Below are 22544 nucleotides of genomic sequence, written 5' to 3'. Positions count from 1 at the left end.
GTCTTGTGAATGTGGCAACAGTTGCTACAAAATAAGAGTATATATATATATATATATATATATATATATATATATATATATATATATATATATATATATATATATATATATATATATATTGGAAAGGATCACAATTTTGCGCGTGATCAAGATATTCCTACGAGTCCACGGGGAAAATGAAACACGAAAAGTTCCCAAGTGCACTTTCGTGTAATAATCACATCATCACATCACATAATCACATCAACATCAACTGACTGTTATATTTCTCTCTTGTGTCTCCCCTGATGATGTGATTATTACACGAAAGTGCACTTGGGAACTTTTCGTGTTTCATTTTCCCCGTGGACTCATAGGAATATATATATATACATACCATCCAGTGCATGGTGGCTCCCTAGCTCTGCATGCCGGGGAAACGTGAAAACGAATCCATGATATTTACCATAAAGCCAGAAATACATTCATACACACAAAAAACGGGTAACCTACATCCATTTTCTTCTACCACAGTTAGAACGTTATAACTCTGGCACAATCGGAACGTTACGTTATAACTCTGGCACAATCAGAACGTTACGTTATAACTTATAAGACGTTCTTCACCGTGAGAGAATAGTTACGACACGTCGATAACTCCCTCCTACGTCTGCCCTCCTCCTCCCCCAGGTGGATCCTGGCTCCACTGAATTAAGAGCGCTTGAATTCGTGAATGGTATGGCGGAGCCCGCCACCATCCACCACACCTCCTCCCTCCTCCTCCTCCTCCTCTCCGCTCTACACGGATTTCCATTTTTGACAAGCCCCTCCTCATCCTCCCCTCCCCCGGGCCGCCGTGGTGTGACGTCACGGACCTTCCCCGACTAAAGCTGACGTCGGACCTGCTGTGTGGCTCCCCCTAGACTCTCCTCCTCCTCCTCCTCCCTAGCCACCCCCAAGCCAGCCAGACCCAGACACCACCACCCCGCCCCCCCTCTACCTACCAATTGCCCATGGACTCCACGCTGATGAACGGACGAAAATAGATTCTTATTTTGTCCTTTTCAGAGATGAGCTGCATCCCATAACACACACACACACACACACACACACACACATATATATATATATATATATATATATATGTGTGTGTGTGTGTGTGTGTGTGTGTGTGTGTGTGTGTGTGTATGTGTGTGTGTGTGTGTGTGCGAAAAGAAGCACCAAAATTCTGGATGAACAATGGCATTTTACCAGCTGGCGTTTCATCATGACTTACACCATCATGGAAGCTTATGAAGACAGACAGACTCATGTGTACGTAAATACCCACATATTCTCAGGTTCCGTACGAGGCATAACGTCAAGTGAACTCGAAAAAAGATATCACTTGGCGAAGACACGAGCGCACCAGCAAACCCAACGAAGAAAACAACAGAGGATGGGGGGAGAGAAAGAAAGAGTAAAAGAACTCTAAGCAAAGCTGCAAATGGCTGAGAGTCAGTCCTACCTCACACGAGACACTTGTAAACGTAACATATAAAATGGAGAGAAGCAATATTCCCCCCCCCCCCCCCGGTCAAGATTATTCTCCCACACAACACAGTCGTGTACGGTGTGAGAGGCAAGCTACGAGATGCGCTGAGGGGTTACCCATCTCGAGGGTGAGGCATGAGAGCGAGGAGGAGGAGGTGGAGGTGGAGGAGGAGAGAGAGAGAGAGAGAGAGAGAGAGAGAGAGAGAGAGAGAGAGAGAGAGAGAGAGAGAGAGAGAGAGGAGGGTGAGGTGGTTCCATGGGGGGGGGGGAAGGAGGGTTTGCGTCATGGGCGTGTGTGTGTGTGTGTGTGTGTGATGATGTCACCATGGCTGCTTAATCTGTTTATGGACGGGGCGAGTGAAGGAGGTGAATGCAACACTCTCGGAGAGAGAGAGAGAGAGAGAGAGAGAGAGAGAGAGAGAGAGAGAGAGAGAGAGAGAGAGAGAGAGAGAGAGAGAGAGGTGGACGACAGTACGCTGGTGGTTGGGAGACGAGTCAATAGAGCTGTCTGCGTTTGACTTGGTTAGGTTAGGTTAGGTTAGGTTAGGTTAGGTTAGGTTAGGTTAGGTTGGCAGATCTGGGTTAAAAAAAAAAAAAGAGGGACTAATACTGCGTAAGCTGGTTCCTCAATCTGGGGAGGAGCTGTCTGGCTCGAGGACAAGTGTGAGTCGATGTGAATAAAAGTGGCGTTGAGAGAGGTCAGCACGCGGGAGGGAGGAGGGAGGGAGGGAGACGGTGAGCATGGATGGAGAAAGCCAGGAGGTTGTACAATATAATGCTTTAGATGCCTGGGAGTGAACACGGCATCGGAGGAGTAAACACGGCAGCGGAGGAGTGAACACTGCAGTGGAGTGAACACGGCAGCGGAGGAGTGAACACGGCAGCGGCGGAGTGAACATGGTAGCAGAGGAGAGTGAACACGGCAGCGGAGGAGTGAACACGGTAGCAGAGGAGTGAACACGGCAACGGAGGAGTGAACACGGCAACGGAGGAGTGAACACGGCAACGGAGGAGTGAACACGGCAACGGAGAGTAAACACGGCAACGGAGGAGTGAACACGGCAACGGAGGAGTGAACACGGCAACGGAGGAGTGAACACGGTATCGGAGTGAGCCATAAGGTGGTGGAAGGGACAAGGGCCCTGGCTGCACTGAGTTAGTTGTGTACGGGAGCGAGCAGTTAGCCTTAGATACAAAGAGAAGAGAGTGGATGTGTTGGAAATGGAAACCATGAGGAATACATGCGGTGTGAGGAGGCTAGATAGTGTAACGAATGACGATGTAAGAGAGAGGCGTGGGAGTGAGCGGAGTTACGACTGTGAGAGACAGCTGAACGCGGTGTACTGTAATGGCCTGGAAATACGGAGAGGATGAGTGAAGAGAGACTGACTCAGAGTACCAATGTGTCAGAAGCGGAGGGGAAGAAGTGAAAGGGTAAGACCAGGAGGGAGAGGAAAGGTTAGAATGAAAGAGACATTGAACTATCGGGGGGGGGGGGGGCCTGAACATGGAAAAAGGTGAGAGATGGACATGGGAAAGAGCAAATGGGAGCGATGTGGTATACAGGAAGCGACGTGCTGTCAACCGGCTGAACCAGGGAACATGGAGTACGTAAGGGTACCCATGGAAAGGTGTGCTGAGCTTCGTAGTGAACAAGGGGATCTACAGTACTACGCATGACGGCTCGTGGGTGGACACAAGCGGGAAAACTCGAAATATACATAACCCACATATAACCATATAGCTCTATAATGCTCCTTCCTGGGCTTCAGTAATTTTGAGGCTACTCTCCAATCAGGACCTGGGATAAATACGTACATAAAGCGAGTAGCGTCACTGGCCGTGACGCATGCACGGGTTCGAGCGCGTAGGTTAGATTCCTGGTTACGGCAGTTGGTGCACAGTCAAACCCAGCTGTTCATCCTCACCTAGGGGTTCGTCGGTAAACTGGGCACCTGGTTTAATCTAGGGTATATATATATATATATATATATATATATATATATATATATATATATATATATATATATATATATATATATATACGACGACCAAGTTCTGATTGGTATATTTTCCTTGAACTGTTTTTTTTTCCCCACCCATCTATAAACCAACAGTTGGACTGCCTGTCACATAGTGAGTCACCTGACACCATCCTGACCCGCCCACCCGTCACCTGCCACCACCCACCACCTCCTACCACCCATCACCTGCCCACCAACAGGTCCTACCACCAGCCACATCTGCCCACCCACCCTGCCACCACCACCCGTCATTACCACACTCCCTGCCAAGGTCAAGGCCGGTGGGTCATGCTGTGTAAACTGTGTATTATTATTTACGTGGCGTACATCAAGTTGTTTGGTTAAGGAATGAGGAAGCTTCCATTGTTGACGCAGGCATGGCACGGGGGCAGGCGGGCGGGCGGCCGGCCATCGATCCTCTCTCTCTCTCTCTCTCTCTCTCTCTCTCTCTCTCTCTCTCTCTCGCTGTCCCTCCCTCCCTCCTTCCCTCCCTCTCTCTCTCTCTGTCCCTCTCCCTGCGTGTTTCAGGCTATGGTAGCCTGGCGAGGTGTACAACGGCGGCGCAACACCAGAACTCCTCCTCCTCCTCCTCCTTCAGGGTCATGGAGCCGCCTTGTCGGCATGGCCAAACTGGCAGGCAGGCTGGCTGGCGTCTCTTCCAACGGCCAGAGACAAAATTTTTTTTTTTCCCCCTCCCTCCTGACGCACATAACTGATAAATGATAATGATAAGAAGTGGTTTGATTATCGCAACGATGTGATGCAAGAATCGATCGCAAGGTATATGCTATCTTTTCTTATCTGTCTTAATCTCTCGTTATCATCTTTATTCCGACCTCCACAGAGTAGGTCAGTATGTAAAGACCATGATACACACACACACACACACACACACACACACACACACACGCTCAACCCATTCTAAGTGTGTTTAAGTGAAGCATGAACTTCCATGTTTGTAAAGGCCTTACTTATTTGGTTCACTTGACACACAGACAATAACGTTTCCATTTATACCCACTCCTTACACAAAATGTTTCCACTATATATATATATATATATATATATATATATATATATATATATATATATATATATATATATATATATATACTTGCTTACCAAAATGGTGTCCTAGCTACGCCTGTTCGTTGTATATCAACTGACTGTTATATTTTTTTTTCTTGTATCTCCCCTGATGATGTGATTATTACACGAAAGTGCACTTGGGAACTTATCGTGTTTCATATATATATATATATATATATATATATATATATATATATATATATATATATATATATATATATATATATATAATTTATATATATATATATATATATATATATATATATATATATATATATATATATATATATATATATATATATTCTTTTTACAAAACTTAACCGCACAACGATTTCTCACGGCTCGAGTGTTAAATCCTATCTAGAGGGGAAAAAAAGAAAACAAAAAAATAACCCAATCCGCACGTCACAAAACTACTATTCTTTTTTATATATATATCATTCGTCCGTTTTAATTTTCATCACACAGCGGTTTAATTAACCTATATAAAAAAGGCCCTCCTCCTCCTCCTCCTCCTTCCTCCTCCTGTGTCCGCGGCTGCACCACACTCGCCGGGCGCTACACGGTGGCTGGGTCAGTTGTGTTCTAATTACAGGGGCGGCCCGGGGGATATATATCTCCTCCGCGGTCAGATTTGAAATTAAATATCGACCTGGCGTCCTCGCGGTACCGTCCGTCCGTCCGTGCGTCCGTCCGTCCGTCGCCGGGGTTGGACGCACACCACCCGCGCCGGCCATGCTGCAGAAGGAGGAGGAGGAGGTGTGTGTGTGTGTGTGTGTGTGTGCCTGGTGCATCTCTCTGACGATGTGGTTCTCTCCTGGCGTGCGTGGTGATCTCGCGCGCGTCTCTCGCACGCGCATCGTGCCAGATCAAAACACGTGCGCGTGCACTGTTACCGTTCGATCAAGTCTGAACGAACTGTTTATCGCCATTCGTCTTGCCCTACCGTCCCCCAGTCTGTTTTCTTCCATACAGAAAATGGGGGGTAACAGTGACAAACAAAGAGGCAGACGAATACGCACAGAGGTGGACTACGAACGAAACGAACAACGAAATAATTCGGAGAATATCCGGCCCTTCAATCGAAATATACAGCAAAGTGTGCAGAGGAAAACAGACCACAGGAGACATGTATGAAATATATTTCACAGACACGTCACATCCTGATGTATGGTATATATTTCACAGACACGTCACATGATGATGTAGGGCATCTATTTTACAGACACGTCACATGATGATGTAGGGCATCTATTTCACAGACACGTCACATCATGATGTATAGCATATATTTCAAAGACACGTCACATGATGATGTATGGAGTATATTTCACAGACACGTCACATTATGATGTATAGAATATATTTCACAGACACGTCACATCATGATGTATGGCATATATTTCACAGACATGTCACATGATGTATGGCATATATTTCACAGACACGTCACATAGAATACATTTCACAACTACGTCAGAGGTGGCGAGAGGGAGTTATTCTGGATGGTACGGAGAGCAGCGTCAAAATCCTGAAGTACAAAATAGTTATTGGAAATGTCAGAGGGTTGTGAATGTCAAGGTTATGGCTGGAGTCGCGGTGAAAATACCACACACACACACACACACACACACACACACACACACATACACACACACATACACACACAAGACAAAGCTTTACTTCACCGAGCATCGTATACACAATGTGTTTTCATCCATACGAAATGAAATTGGAAAACAAAAAAAATATCTAATGATCAGAATACAACTGCTTCAAATGACGTCTGCCCTTCTGCCCCCCTTTCAGTGAAACAAGGGCTATTCACAATGAATAAAATAGTTCCCTTCACGATCATACAAACCGCTTTCTTCATAGCCAATGACTTCATGGCATTAATATATTTTTTCCCTTTAAATTCACTCACACGGACACAAGTCTCGTGTTGCCCATCTTGACTGTGTGTGTGTGTGTGTGTGTGTGTGTGTGTGGGGAGAGATATATAGATAGATAGATAGATAGATAGAGAGAGAGAGAGAGAGAGAGAGAGAGAGAGAGAGAGAGAGAGAGAGAGAGAGAGAGAGAGAGAGAGAGTGTTTGCATTCTCTGAGGGGGAGGGGGGTTGCAGGAGGGGAATGGAGGGGAGGGGAGGGGAGGGGGGGAGAGTGAAAATGTCAAGTGTTATCACCGGGTTGAGTTATGGTGAGACGCCCCGGGGGGGGGGGGGGGGGACGGACATACTCTCATATGGGGGAGAACGATGGTGTTATTTCCAGGCTGTGTTACGGGGCTGGGATGGGGCGAGGGAAGGGAGGGGTCTGGTCGGGGGGGAGGAGCAGGGTCGTGCCCCGGGAGATCCGTCTCATCCCATGGTAATAACCCACGGCTCACAACTCCCACCCACGGCTCACAACTTCCAACCACGGCTCACGCGACCGTCTCCATAACTCCGTCTCCTGTCTCTCGACTTTGTCCAGCGTCATGTTCTATTTCCACCCGTCTTTTCCCTGGAGTCTTGTCTGTATAGTTTACATTTCGTCTGTCTGTCTGTCCTCCTGGTCTGTCAGTTTCTCTCTCTCTCATTTCTTCGGTAACTGTCTATCGTTCTGTTTGCATATCATCTTTTATTCTGTCTATACGTGATTCATTCTGTCCCGTGTTTATAATTTGTCTGTCTTTTTTTGTCTGTTTGTTCTCTACGTCTGTCCATCTGTCTCTTTCATCTTGCCTCTCTCTTTATCCTTTTTTCATTCTGTTCGTTTGTCTATAATATTTTTTTTCTCTCTCTCTGTTTTAAATCTTTATCTTTCACTATCCCTATCCTCCCGTCCTGCACTCAAAGTCTATCCTTTTTTTTTTCCCCTTCTATTTTCTGCGTCTCTCTCTCTCTCTCTCTCTCTCTCTCTCTCTCTCTCTCTCTCTCTCTCTCTCTCTCTCTCGCGTGGTAGCTGTGCAGTCCAGTAGACGCCTCACCTCTGGGCCAGGAACCTCTTCCTCCTCCTCCCCACCTCATCCTTCCCTTTCCTTCCCTCCTCCTCCTCCCCACCTCATCCTTCCCTTTCCTTCCCTCCTCCTCCTCCCCACCTTATCCTTCCCTTTCCTTCCCTCCTCCTCCTCCCCACCTCATCCTTCCCTTTCCTTCCCTCCTCCTCCTCCTTCTACTCTAGCCTCTTGCATGAGACTTCCACAGGGCGCGGGATGGCTACAGACGGGCGCCCACACGGGCGGGAGCGATCACCTCCACACTTCTCCACCAAGTTACTCTTCCCTCCTCCCCTTCCCCACCTTATCCTCCTAATCCCCATCTCCCGTTATCATCCTCTTCTTCTTCTTCCTCCCTCCCTTCCCTACACACACTCTTATGGTTCACCTCTCCTTACTTCTCCTCGCCCTACCACCCACCCACCCACCTCTTCTTCTGCAGGAGGACGACGACCCCCCCGCCGCCGCCGCCCACCGCAGACGATCCCCTGTTTTGTCGCACGGTCCCCCCCCAGCGTCACGCCCTCCACCATGCCACAAACAACCCGAATCCCAGACCAAACCAGGACGCCCTGGGAACTTATGAGGGATATACGAAGGATGCCGGCGTGGGTACATACTGCAGGCGTGGGGACATACTGCAGGCGTGGGTACATACTGCAGGCGTGGGGACATACTGCAGGCGTGGGTACATACTGCAGGCGTGGGTACATACTGCAGGCGTGGGGACATACTGCAGGCGTGGGGACATACTGCAGGCGTGGGGACATACTGCAGGCGTGGGGACGTCCTGCAGGCGTGGGTACATACTGCAGGCGTGGGGACATACTGCAGGCGTGGGGACATACTGCAGGCGTGGGTACATACTGCAGGCGTGGGGACATACTGCAGGCATGGGTACATACTGCAGGCGTGGGGACACACTGCAGGCGTGGGTACATACTGCAGGCGTGGGGACATACTGCAGGCGTGGGTACATACTGCAGGCGAGGGGACATACTGCAGGCGTGGGGACATACTGCAGGCGTGAGTACATACTGCAGGCGTGGGTACATACTGCAGGCGTGGGTACATACTGCAGGCGTGGGGACATACTGCAGGCGTGGGGACATACTGCAGGCGTGGGGACATACTGCAGGCGTGGGGACATACTGCAAGCGTGGGGACATACTGCAGGCGTGGGTACATACTGCAGGCGTGGGGACATACTGCAGGCGTGGGGACATACTGCAGGCGTGGGTACATACTGCAGGCGTGGGGACATACTGCAGGCGTGGGTACATACTGCAGGCGTGGGGACATACTGCAGGCGTGGGGACATACTGCAGGCGTGGGGACATACTGCAGGGGTGAGTACATACTGCAGGCGTGGGGACATACTGCAGGCGTGAGTACATACTGCAGGCGTGAGTACATACTGCAGGCGTGGGGACATACTGCAGGCGTGGGGACATACTGCAGGCGTGGGGGACATACTGCTAATCCTACGTACACAAGACTTTCAATATGCTCGACCTCACACACCGCCCAACCTGGCTACCCTATTGAACCTACCCGGACTGAAGTATAGGGCAGGTAATCCATATGGTAGGGTCAACAACCGTAGACCAGTTCAAAGATAGAAGCGTGAATTGCTAAAGTGTGACGGTACGACCTTTGAGCACACGGGTCCGACCACTGGGTAGGATTTTAGGCCTGGCCTTTGTCCTGACCCTGTAGGACTGAGTTAAAGGTCAAGTCGTCATACCTGCCGACTCTTAAATCATTGCACTTAAGGGTCGCATCGTCGTGCTCAAGGGTCGTACCGTCGCGTTCAAGGGTCGTACCGTCGTGCTCGAGGGTCGTACCGTCGTGCTCAGGGGTCGTACCGTCGTGCTCAAGGGTCGTACCGTCTCGCTCAAGGGTCGTACCGTCGTGCTCAAGGGTCGTACCATCTCGCTCAAGGGTCGTATCGTCGTGCTCAAGGGTCGCACCGTCGTGCTCAAGGGTCGCACCGTCGTGCTCAAGGGTCGCACCGTCGTGCTCAAGGGTCGTCCCGTCGTGCTCAAGGGTCGCACCGTCGTGCTTAAGGGTCGTCCCGTCGTGCTTAAGGGTCGTACCGTCGTGCTCAAGGGTCGTCCCGTCGTGCTCAAGGGTCGTCCCGTCGTGCTCAAGGGTCGTACCGTTGAGCACAAGAGAAAGGGAGACATAACAACAGTCTTTATTCACCTCGGTGTATATGACGATGATAATTCCAATGAACTAAAGAAAAAAAAGAAAAAAAAAACAGAGCAGGAAAGACGCAGGAGACGGGTCAGAGATGTGAACACGTACTTCCACAACACTGCAGTGAGACGAGTGTAACACTTCTGGTGAAGGGATTTTAGAATTAGATCGAGAATTTCCACTGAGCCTCCAAAGCTATGGTCACTTCCCTCGCACAAGTCAAGAGAGATAACTTTATCTCTAGTCAATGTCTCGCTAACCCCTTCGGGAACTTGAGAAATATCGTGGCCTTACCCTCGAGTCTACTAGCCTAGCATACCTTAACCGAGCTTTCCCTGCCAGGTAGGCTGGCTGGCTAGCTAGCAACCTCCCTTCAGTGCGCAGGGCTTTTTTTTCTCTCTCTGTCAAATAATACGGTAAACAGGTTATATAGATTAGAACGGTCAAATGTACGACTGTCTAGAAGGATCGATCACACTGTTCAATGTAAGCGTCCTAGCTTCGTCTCTTCGACGTACATCAACTGACTGTTATATTTCTCTCTTGTGTCTCCCCCGATGATGTGATCATTACACGAAAGTGCACTTGGGAACTTATCGTGTTTCATTTTCCCCGTGGACTTATAGGTATTCCTTGTTTACGCGAGAAATTGTGATCCTTTCCAATATATATATATATATATATATATATATATATATATATATATATATATATATATATATATATATATATATATATATATTGGGTAGTGACCGATAACAGGGAGGAGAAAGAAAGAGGTGGAAACAGAGGAGAGAGAGACGAATATAGAATTACGTAGTGTACTTGATGATGAAGGGACATAGGGGAAGATGGAGAGATGTATGATGATGATGATGAGATTATATAATGAGAGACGAATGGACACAATGTAAACAAGAGACGTAAACACACAGAAAACGAGCCAGGCAGAAGAGAATAGAATAAGAGAAGAGACGGACGAAGACAATGGGAACAGCAGAGGCGAGTGTGAACACACAGGAGAAGGGAAGATGAGGAACACTGGGGGATACAAGGAGACATGTACGTGAATGAGATCAGAAGTAGCTAAGGAGTCGCCATTAACTTCACAGTCACCAAGCATAGTTGACACGTCTCCTGCAATCACTAGACTGATGCACTTCTTTGTTACTTACATGTGTCTAATGTATACTGAGAACTGCAAGTGGAACTGGAGAAGTGTAGAGTTTGGACGATTATTGCGTAATAAAAGTATTGAATATTTACCATACTCTCGAAACAAACCCAAAATACATAACATAGAGGACACCGATAATATGCCCTATTTCCCTTTTAATTGAGATGATCATGAATAGGACATATTTTACCCTTGTCTATGTTGGTTATTATATATAAAAGAATCAGAAAACAAAATAATTTCAAGGCGCCGTAAGTCTTTAGGAGAGTCCCTGCACCATACGAATCCATTTTCTCTCACAGGAAATGGCAGTGTACGTTTTCTGTGAGGTTCTAGGCGTAACTATTCAAACTAACCATCAACCTTACCCAACTCCCAGGTGACTGAATACATGCAGCTTTTAAATAACTTGTAGACTTTAAAAAGGCAGTAGACACGCTGCTATTTCTAGCAGATTACGTAAGCCAGCCACTCTCTTAAATACAGAACTAACCAAACCATTCATCGGTCATAACTACATGAACGAAGGACACATACACAGTGAGGGAGTATGTCGTCTGTGGTTTATCAAGATTATAAATTAGTGGATGTAGTCTCTGAAGCCCAAACAACCAACCAACCTTCCTGAAAAACCTCAGCATGAGGATGTCGACACGCAGCAAGGTAGACAGCCAGATTAATATAATTTTACTTCGCCGCTGTGTATTGAATTAGAACATACGAATCTAGAAACAACAAGAGTTATCTCTAGATTGATACAGTGCTCTAGAGCTTAGCCTTATTGGGCTACAGCGATGTAGAAACCAAGATGGATCATGTGTGGAATAAGCTATCATTACTTATCAAAGTACCAAAAGTACAATTTGCATCTCTAGACCTCAAAGCTAACAAAGTTGCCAGGTATCGATGGCGCTGACTCATTTTTCAATCTTTATCCTGTTTCCTGCTACACATTTCACATATAACTTCTCTAATGGTGATGGTGAGTAAGAACTATAGAACAAAATGAGATGTAAATTCCTGGAGATAGGACGAACGAAATCTAGAAGAACGAGTAACGTAAGAGCCACTTTTCATAACTAATCATTAATTTACACAAAGTAATAATCATACCATTAAGCAATACTGTACACTATTCCCTACGCGTCACTCAGCACGAGTTGATCCGAAATTAAAAATGGGGCGATCTGGACATTCTCATGTAACCTAACCTAACCTGACCTATCCTAACCTAACTTAACCTAACCTAACCTAACCTAACCTAACTTAACCTAACCTAACCTGACCTAACCTAACCTAAGTTAACATAACCTAACTTAACCTAACCTAACCTAACTTAACCTAACCTAACCTAACCTAACCTAACCTAACCTAACCTAACTTAACCTAACCTAGCCTAACTTAACCTAACCTAATCTAACTTAACCTAACCTAACCTAACCTAACCTAACTTAACCTAACCTAACCTAACTTAACCTGACCTAACTTAACCTAACCTAACCTAATCTAAACCTAACTTTGTTTATTCCATACTTACAGTAACTGTCAATCCCTTCAAATATTTCTCTAGTTTGTAGTCACAGTATTTATAAAGAAAATAATGAATTAGCTACTTATCATAATCATGCGAAGGTATTTCAACACACATTTGAATACACAGGACCAGGACTGCATCTATACCTGAGCGAAAAAATCCCATCTCGAATTACGAGCCAAAAAAATACTAGCGCCCTAATGTCCATCCAGAGCCACATAAGGCTAACAAGGCAGTCTTAAACCAAACAGAATTCTCGGTCTCTCTCTCTCTCTCTCTCTCTCTCTCTCTCTCTCTCTCTCTCTCTCTCTCTCTCTCTCTCGTATCACAAACGGTTGATCTGAATTGGTTGTTTTCAATATCAATTTAAAAACATATCCTTTTTAGACTCCCTCCCTAAGGTCCCTCTGTAAAAAAAAAAAAAAAGAAAATGTATTTTTTTCCGGACTGTGTATATCATAGACAACAACAATACACACACACACACACACACACACACACACACACACACACGACTATTTTGAAGTAAACTTCTCTATGAAGTCACTGAGGTGGAAAGATGGTGTGATTGTATTTTCTAGAGTTTCTCTCTCTCTCTCTCTCTCTCTCTCTCTCTCTCTCTCTCTCTCTCTCTCTCTCTCTCTCTCTCTCTCTCTCTCCCCTGTGCTGTTGCAGTAGCCTACGCCAGCCCGTGTACATGACATGGTGTGGATATCTCGATATACCTAAGTCCACCACGGGGAAGAACACTGGCAAAGTGTTATATGACGAAGAACAACATGAGAAGAATGAATTTCGGTTGTGCTCGGCATGTGAAATGCAACCCTGGTCTCAATGTTGTTAAAGAAGTTATTTTGTTTTTTCTGCTTAAAACAGGGGGAAAAAAAAAAGAGTTGAAGTAGATGTCGTTTCCTTGTACTGACATCGTGAAAACAAAATGACTTTAGAAACCAAGGGAACGGTGAGTTTGGAAGAGGTTTTCCTGCGTGCATTCCAAGAGAACTTCAGGGGGAGGTGATGGTTTTCTTGGTTTTTACATCAAACAAGCGTTGATGGGTACGATCCTCTTCCGTTCCACCCAGTAAAACTGTGTTAAGAAATAATGTTTGCTTGCCTCCACACACACACACACACACACACACACACACACACACACCTTTCGTTAGGATCATAGCATATATTACGTTAGGTTAGGTTTTGAGAGGCTAGGATAACTTACGTTACGTCCTCTATGATATATTACGTTAGGTAAGGATTTGAGATATCACGTTAGATAAGGTTTTCTGGCGTTTTCTGACTAGCATAACTTACGTCAGACAAAGTTGTCTGTCTGACGTTGACAAAACGAACAAATTAGGTTGGGAAAATGCTTCCACGATTTCGCACCAGGAAAACCAGGTAAAGTTTTCATGCGTTCCGTTCATGACAAGTTAATCACTCTTGATAATGGCTACACAAGGAAAGGGTTTTTTCCTTCATATCTACACCAAGACATTTAAGCAAGCTTGGTCAAGTTAATTCACTTCCATGCACAAAAAAGAGACAGAGAGAGAAAAAAAAATGACCAACTCCAGCTACGTTGGCTGACGACTCTCGCGTCCACACACCACAATAACAACCTTCCTTGAATTTCACTCAATCAGGTTTCAATTTACGTGTAAACCAGGCAAACTACCTATTTTTTTTTCTTTAAGATGATGTGGTATAAGCTAAATGAGGCATGTTGTTGTTGTTGCTGCTTTGAAGAGAAGGCGCCCAAACAAATAAACATACTAACTGGCCAGGCGTGTTATATAGCCAACCCTGTAGTTATGCACCACGACCAATAAGAGGCGATGAAGAAAGAAATAAATTCCCCGAGCGACGCTGTCGCCTGTGTTTGTGTTCGAACAGATAATGCAAACTGCTTTTACTGATATTGAGTCACGACTAAAAGTTACACACACACACACACACACACACACACAAACAAACACACCCTGCAGTATTTGTTAACAGACAATGACAGAGGTTCGAAATTATTTTATGCAAATCTCTTAGCATTGTACAATTCTCAACATCCGGAACAATTCTCTCTCTCTCTCTCTCTCTCTCTCTCTCTCTCTCTCTCTCTCTCTCTCTCTCTCCCTCTCTCTCTCTCTCTCTCTCTCTCTCTCTCTGATCCTTTGGGGATAAACAAATTCGAGTCGGGAAAGTCAATGCCTCAAAATCCAATGCAACTTCACCGATCCATTTGTGGAGTGTAGTAGTTTATCATCTCATAAAGTTAGCATTTTATATATATATATATATATATATATATATATATATATATATATATATATATATATATATATATACAGACACACGAGAGGAAGGATTGTCTGCTGGGCTGGGTGACCCGCTGTTACGTCTCGTACACCTGGTTAAGTTCGGGTCCAACTTGCTTTCCAGAGAATCGCTGACGTGTGTGATTCCCCACCGAGGCTCTCTCTCTCTCTCTCTCTCTCTCTCTCTCTCTCTCTCTCTCTCTCTCTCTCTCTCTCTCTCTCTCTGTGCCCCGAGGGCCTCGGGACGCGTTCAAGCCACACGTCACACCCCCCATTGGACCAGACGTCGTCGCCATCCCGACCCCCGACGACACACACTCACTCCCACGTTCACCAGAGAAATCCATCGTTCACGTTCGTCCACTCCATCACTCATTGAACACAAAAAAAAACCCACCCATGGTTACTTATCATCCACCCCACGTACAGGTTTAAGTGCCTTTAAGTCACGTAAGTAGGTTAGGTGTACAAAATAAAGTGAGATACGTACACTGTTGTCGAGCGCTTGAGGCAACGTATCATGTTTATTTATGTTGACGTATTAAAAAATAAAGTTCAGGTATGATTATACCGAGGGAGACTGGGTTAATGACATGGCCTTAAATCTAATGCTGCAGTGTGTGTGTGTGTGTATATATATATATATATATATATATATATATATATATATATATATATATATATATATATATATATATATATTATTATTATTATTTTATTTTATTATACTTTGTCGCTGTCTCCCGCGTTTGCGAGGTAGCGCAAGGAAACAGACGAAAGAAATGGCCCAACCCCCCCCCCCATGCACATGTATATACATACGTCCACACACGCAAATATACATACCTACACAGCTTTCCATGGTTTACCCCAGACGCTTCACATGCCTTGATTCAATCCACTGACAGCACGTCAACCCCGGTATACCACATCGCTCCAATTCACTCTATTCCTTGCCCTCCTTTCACCCTCCTGCATGTTCAGGCCCCGATCACACAAAATCTTTTTCACTCCATCTTTCCACCTCCAATTTGGTCTCCCTCTTCTCCTCGTTCCCTCCACCTCCGACACATATAAGATCTTCTTGGTCAATCTTTCCTCACTCATTCTCTCCATGTGCCCAAACCACTTCAAAACACCCTCTTCTGCTCTCTCAACCACGCTCTTTTTATTTCCACACATCTCTCTTACCTTTACGTTACTCACTCGATCAAACCACCTCACACCACACATTGTCCTCAAACATCTCATTTCCAGCACCTCCATCCTCCTGCGCACAACTCTATCCATAGCCCACGCCTCGCAACCATACAGCATTGTTGGAACCACTATTCCTTCAAACATACCCATTTTTGCTTTCCGAGATAATGTTCTCGACTTCCACACATTCTTTAAGGCCCCCAGAATTTTCGCCCCCTCCCCCACCCTATGATCCACTTCCGCTTCCATGGTTCCATCCGCTGCCAGATCCACTCCCAGATATCTAAAACACTTCACTTCCTCCAGTTTTTCTCCATTTTTTTTTTCATACTATTCGCTATTTCCCGCGATAGCGAGGTAGCGTTAAGAACAGAGGACTGGGCCTTTGAGGGAATATCCTCACCTGGACCTCTTCTCTGTTCCTTCTTTTGGAAAATTAAAAAAAAAAAAAAAAAACCGAGAGGGGAGGATTTCCAGCCCCCCGCTCCCTTCCCTTTTAGTCGCCTTCTACTTAACCGCCGTCTCCCGCGTTAGCGAGGTAGCGCAAGGAGACAGACGAGGAATGACCCAACCCATCCACATACACATGTATATACATAAACGCCCACACACGCACATACACATTTCACCGTATACATACATATACATATATACACATGTGCATATTCATATCTGCTGCTTTCATCCATTCCCATCCCCCCCCCCCCCCCCCAGCGAGGTATATATATTATAGGCTTAAGTTTCGTTAAAATTATATAATGAATAAGGCATTCCTTCATTCCACAAGCTTAGGACATATACACACACACACACACACGTCATTCGTTATCATGTGATGAATGATGACATACATTCACAGCGGAGAGAGAGAGAGAGAGAGAGAGAGAGAGAGAGAGAGAGAGAGAGAGGTTTCGGCCGGCCCAGCGCTCCTCCTCCTCCTCCTCGGCACCAGAACTGGTCTGCACTGCGGCCCAAGCAAGGGAGGCGTCACACACAACACAGGATTAAGACAGTGATCTGTGAACGGCAGCACCAGCGCCACGCCATCATGGTGGCCGGGTCATCAACTACACCAACTCGCTGCCAGCGTTCGCCAGCGGGGAATTTTGAAATTAGACGCCGTAGTTCAACGATAATTCCCCAGTTCTAATCTCTATCATCACACGAAAGCGATCAGTAATTGTAGATGTACAAAACCGAAGGGAAGACCCAATCATCATTTGATTGAATCAGGGAAGTAAAAATATGATGGACAAATGTCCTTTTTAAACCAGAAATTATTCCCGCCAATAATGGCAAGCAAGCGGAGGCTACTGCATAGCACACTCTGCTAGATATTTAAACACAGTGTTCAATTACCTGCCCGGGAGGGGGAGACACTCGTGAGATAAGGTCGACATTCCCTTATCACACGTAACGGTCTAAACATATATGTCCGTCTCCCAGACTTCGACCCATGACTTCGGCTAATGAATATGTAGCATATGATAAAATCATGAACATGGGTATACCCTATTGGATTTAATTTGAAGTATTAAATGATTCTAAGAATAACTAAATTTCGTAAATAAAAACCTCACGAAAGCAGCATGCAACTTGAAAATGATGAATGGAAGTCAGAGCCGCAAGGCGAACGATGGGAGGTGGTGGTCAGGCGAGAGCGCGTCCATCCCTCTTCCTCGCGTCACTCTGAGTTGGTTATAATTTTTCAGTTATATCTTGTAAATGTAGTGTGTATATATATATATATATATATATATATATATATATATATATATATATATATATATACATATATATATATATATATATATATATATATATATATATATATATATATATATATATATATATATATATATATATATATATATATTCAAGTTAGGTAAACCAGCGTAAATCAAAAATGTAAATAGAAGAGATTACGGGGTTACGTCCCATCTCCACCTGAAGAGCTCCCATTCCAGAGCTCTTCCTCATACGTTCCTCGCTGATCTTCCTCATGAGATCCTCGCTGATCTCACCCTCATCATCACCCTCCTTAACCTCATCAGGTGCCAACTGATTTTTCTCCTTCCATTTCCAGCGTCTGTGCACCACACCACGCCTTCTGGATGCGTCCGTGTCCCACATCCTTAGTAAAAAAAAACCCGGGGGGTCCGTGAACGAGACCTGTGGGGTAATGCCTCCGCCAGCACACCCCGTCCTTAGGAACACTGGCGAGCGATGTCCCTTCGGAAGGGCCTCACCGATGGTCACACTGGCATCCCCGGCGGCAGGGGGACTTCGAGGAGCCCTTCATAGCCGCCCTTCACAGCCATGTGGCCAATCTTCTCTGTGGCCCTTCACCACGAGCTCTTGCAGCCCTTCACAGCCATGTGGCCATCTTCTCTGTGGCCCTTCACCATGAGCTCATGCAGTCCTTCACAGCCATGTGGCCATTCTCTGTGGCCCTTCACCACGAACTCATGCAGCCCTTCACAGCCATGTGGCCATCTTCTGTGGCCCTTAACGAGCTCATGCAGTCCTTCACAGTCATATGGCCACTCTGTGTGGCCCTTCACCAAGAGCTCGTGCAGTCCTTCACAGCCACGTGGCCATTCTCTGTGGCCCTGCACAAGCTCTTCAGATGTTCTACGTAACATAGTGGACGGGCTTTGAAAGCAGCCATCCCCTCCCATGGCACACTGGCTGGATCAGAGGTGCAGTGACGGGGTGGAAGGAAGACTGCTCTCTGATGGTCTCCCAACGGTCCTGTGCCGGAGGGGGGACGGCCTAGGAGCATGATGAACATGAAGACCTTTGAACCTCAGAGTGAACTTTATATTCGCCTTCGCGCAGTGCCCCCTCCCTCACCCTACCCGGAGCCCTCCATGAAAAGAATCATAGAAAACGTAGCCGGTTTATACATCCCTTTGGACCCGGGGTTGTTGGAGTGGATGACCATTAATGGATTTAAGCATGCAGTTACCTTCGGTGTCTCCCCCCCCCCCCACCAACACACACACACACACACACACACAGACACACACACACACACACACATACACACACACACACACACACACACGAGCAGTGTGAGGCGACCCTTGGCAATGTTGAGTCCTGGTGTAGCCTTCGCATCGAGGGAAAACGTATGTTCTCGATGACATTTCTCTACCCAGAATAATCCGGTCTCGTTCGGGTTACAAACCCATCTGCTCGCGAGACCCTCCCCGGCGTCCTGGGTGATGGGCAGGAAGGGGTTGGGTTCCCCAGGGTGGAAAACTTCACGGCAGAGACGACACCAGGAGAAAGCATTCCCCGCCAGCCACCTGGATGATGGGGTAACTGTAGCTCCTCCTCAAACTGGCCAACCAAACCAGGACTTGACTGAAATAACTTCTTCTTCATCCTTTTCTTTTTCATTTTCCTCTTTTTTTCCTTCATTTTCTTTTTTCTTCTTCGTCTGCTTCATTTTCTTCGTCGTCTTTTTCTTTTCCTTCATTTTCTTCTTCTTTTTCCTCTTCTTCTTCTTCTTCTTCTTCTTCTTCTTCTTCTTCTCCTTCATTTTCTTCTTCTTCTTCTTCTTCTTCTTCTCCTTCATTTTCTTCTTCTTCTTCTTCTTCTTCTTCTTCTTCTTCTTCTTCTTATTTTCCTTCAATTTCTTCTTCTTATTTTCCTTCAATTTCTTCTTATTTTCCTTCATTTTCTTCTTCTTCTTCTTCTTCGTCTTCTTCTTCTTCTTCTTCTTCTTCTTCTTCTCCCGCTATCATCACATATACCCCGCACTTTCTGCTTGTATGGCAGACATGCTGACAGGGGGTTGATATTCGTTCCATTCCCCTTCCTAATCAGGTGTCAGAGGCACGGATCAGCGACCCACTGTTGGCACTTCTCCATCAGGAACGGCCAGTGAGGAAGCCTCACTCATAAAAGTCCACAGCTCCGCTTGATTACCAACTACTCCGTCTCCCTCCGTCAGTAGCGACATTGGAGTACGACCACCTTAATAACCTCGTTGCTGCTGATGGCCTGACGCTACTACCGGAGGAGCTGAGAAGACTCTCCCTTGGCACGATGCACGGGGAGGAAATACGGGCGATAGTCGCCATACGGCGGTGCAAAACAGTGCAGCACTCCGTGTACTTATTGACGACGTCCGATACAACGCCCAGTGTACGCCAACTTTTCCTCCGGCGCCGACAACGCCACACACACACACACCGCCGCGCTGCCAGACCCATGATGACCGCGTCATTCCAAATACAATCCCCACGTCAAGAAAGCGTAAATGGACAGCGCGCGTTATCACAGAAGCGGCGTAAAGAAACATGCGTATATATTATATATATATATATATATATATATATATATATATATATATATATATATATATATATATATATATATATATTCTTTTTTTTTTTTTTTTTTCAAACTATTCGCCATTTCCCGCGTTAGCGAGGTAGCGTTAAGAACTGAGGACTGGGCCATTGAGGGACTATCCTCACCTGGCCCCCTTCTCTGTTCCTTCTTTTGGAAAATTAAAAAAAATTGAGAGGGGAGGATTTCCAGCCCCCCGCTCCCAATATATATATATATATATATATATATATATATATATATATATATATATATATATATATATATATATATATATGACAGTATTTGACAAGAGACTCGGGTCGGGTCTCCGACACGGGGAGGGCCGGGTTCTGCTCCCCCGGGAGGATGGTAGAGAGCGCCCGGACGCCTAATGTCCCGGAAAATTGAATTACCCGGAGAATTAAAAAACAGTCCGGACGGGACGCCATGTGTGTGTCTGGGGGCGTCCGAGGGGACACTGTACGGGGACACACGGACACTGTACGGGGGTCACACACACACACACACACACAGACCATGAGGACTGTGTACACTTACCTGAGGTAACCCGGACTGGAGGAGGACCTACCTGGGGGAGAAGGAGTGCCTGGAGAGGTCGGACTGGGTGCTGGACTGGCGGGAAACGGCCGCCCGTGTCACCGACCCTTCCCTGTCGCTCGAATTCTCACGACCTTCGCTGTGGAGGAAGAGAGAGAGAGACCGACTCTCGTTAGTCTTCTTGGTTTTACTAGCCTCTACGAGCAACTAGCCCGCCCTACTTACAGCTTTAAGGGAAAACACGAACATAATAGCTCTTACTAGCTATCTTGCTCATCTCAGAGCTTTTACCAATAACTAGTCTATCTAATAGCTTTCACTAGCAACTAGCTTATCTAATAGCTTTTACTATTAACTAACTTATCCAATAGCTTTTATTAGCAACTAGCTTATCTAATAGCTTTTACTAATAACTAGTCTATCTAATAGTTTTTACTAGCAACTAGCTTATCTAATAGCTTTTACTATTAACTAACTTATCTAATAGCTTTTACTAGCAACTAGCTTATCTAATAGCTTTTACTATTAACTAACTTATCCAATAGCTTTTACTAGCAACTAGCTTATCTAATAGCTTTTGCAAATAACTAACTTATCTAATAGCTTTTACTAGCAATTACCTTATCTAATAGCTTTTACTAATAACTAACCTATCTGACAGCTTGTACTAGCAACTAGTTTACCTACTAGCTTTAACTAGCACCTACCCTATTTCACAGCTTTCGTTAATAACTGGCCCATCCCAGTGGGCTTTTACGGCAACAATCTATTTCACGTAAACACGTCCGACACAACCACATCCCCTTCCCATCTCCTGGGCACAGCACAACGATCCACGGCACCAGACCTGCTTTCCACCCAACACAAAAATTCCTGATGGGGGTGTTGTCTGCAGGGCGTGTCTGCACGGGGTGGCCGAAAAGGTTAGTGGTAAGCACTGGTAGTGGCGATGTTGGTAGGTAGTGGTAGTGATGATGCTGGCAGGGAGTGGTAGTGATGATGTAGGTAAGGAGTGGTAGTGATGATGTAGGTAAGGAGTGGTAGTGATGATGTAGGTAAGGAGTGGTAGTGATGATGTAGGTAAGGAGTGGTAGTGATGATGTAGGTAAGGAGTGGTAGTGATGATGTAGGTAAGGAGTGGTAGTGATGATGTAGGTAAGGAGTGGTAGTGATGATGTAGGTAAGGAGTGGTAGTGATGATGTAGGTAAGGAGTGGTAGTGATGATGTAGGTAAGGAGTGGTAGTGATGATGCTGGCAGGGAGTGGTAGTGATGATGTAGGTAAGGAGTGGTAGTGATGATGTAGGTAAGGAGTGGTAGTGATGATGTAGGTAAGGAGTGGTAGTGATGATGTAGGTAAGGAGTGGTAGTGATGATGTAGGTAAGGAGTGGTAGTGATGATGTAGGTAAGGAGTGGTAGTGATGATGTAGGTAAGGAGTGGTAGTGATGATGTAGGTAAGGAGTGGTAGTGATGATGTAGGTAAGGAGTGGTAGTGATGATGTAGGTAAGGAGTGGTAGTGATGATGTAGGTAAGGAGTGGTAGTGATGATGTAGGTAAGGAGTGGTAGTGATGATGTAGGTAAGGAGTGGTAGTGATGATGTAGGT

At 45.8% G+C, this 22544-nt stretch overlaps 1 protein-coding gene across 1 annotated transcript in view; it reads right to left on the bottom strand.

Moving 5' to 3' along the window:
- The window catches only part of LOC139750209 (uncharacterized), a 249849-nt gene extending 228773 nt beyond the window's left edge, over nucleotides 1-21076 (bottom strand). Inside the window, exon 1 of the mRNA XM_071664668.1 lies at nucleotides 20969-21076. The gene's annotated coding sequence lies outside the window, so the exon portion shown is untranslated. The remainder of the gene's footprint in view (nucleotides 1-20968) is intronic.
- Nucleotides 21077-22544: the final 1468 nt, after the last annotated feature.

Source organism: Panulirus ornatus, chromosome 9, assembly GCF_036320965.1.
Source record: "Panulirus ornatus isolate Po-2019 chromosome 9, ASM3632096v1, whole genome shotgun sequence".
Lineage (NCBI taxonomy): Eukaryota > Metazoa > Arthropoda > Malacostraca > Decapoda > Palinuridae > Panulirus > Panulirus ornatus.
Note: the sequence above shows the minus strand (reverse complement) of the source record. Positions and strands in the feature narration are given on the sequence as shown.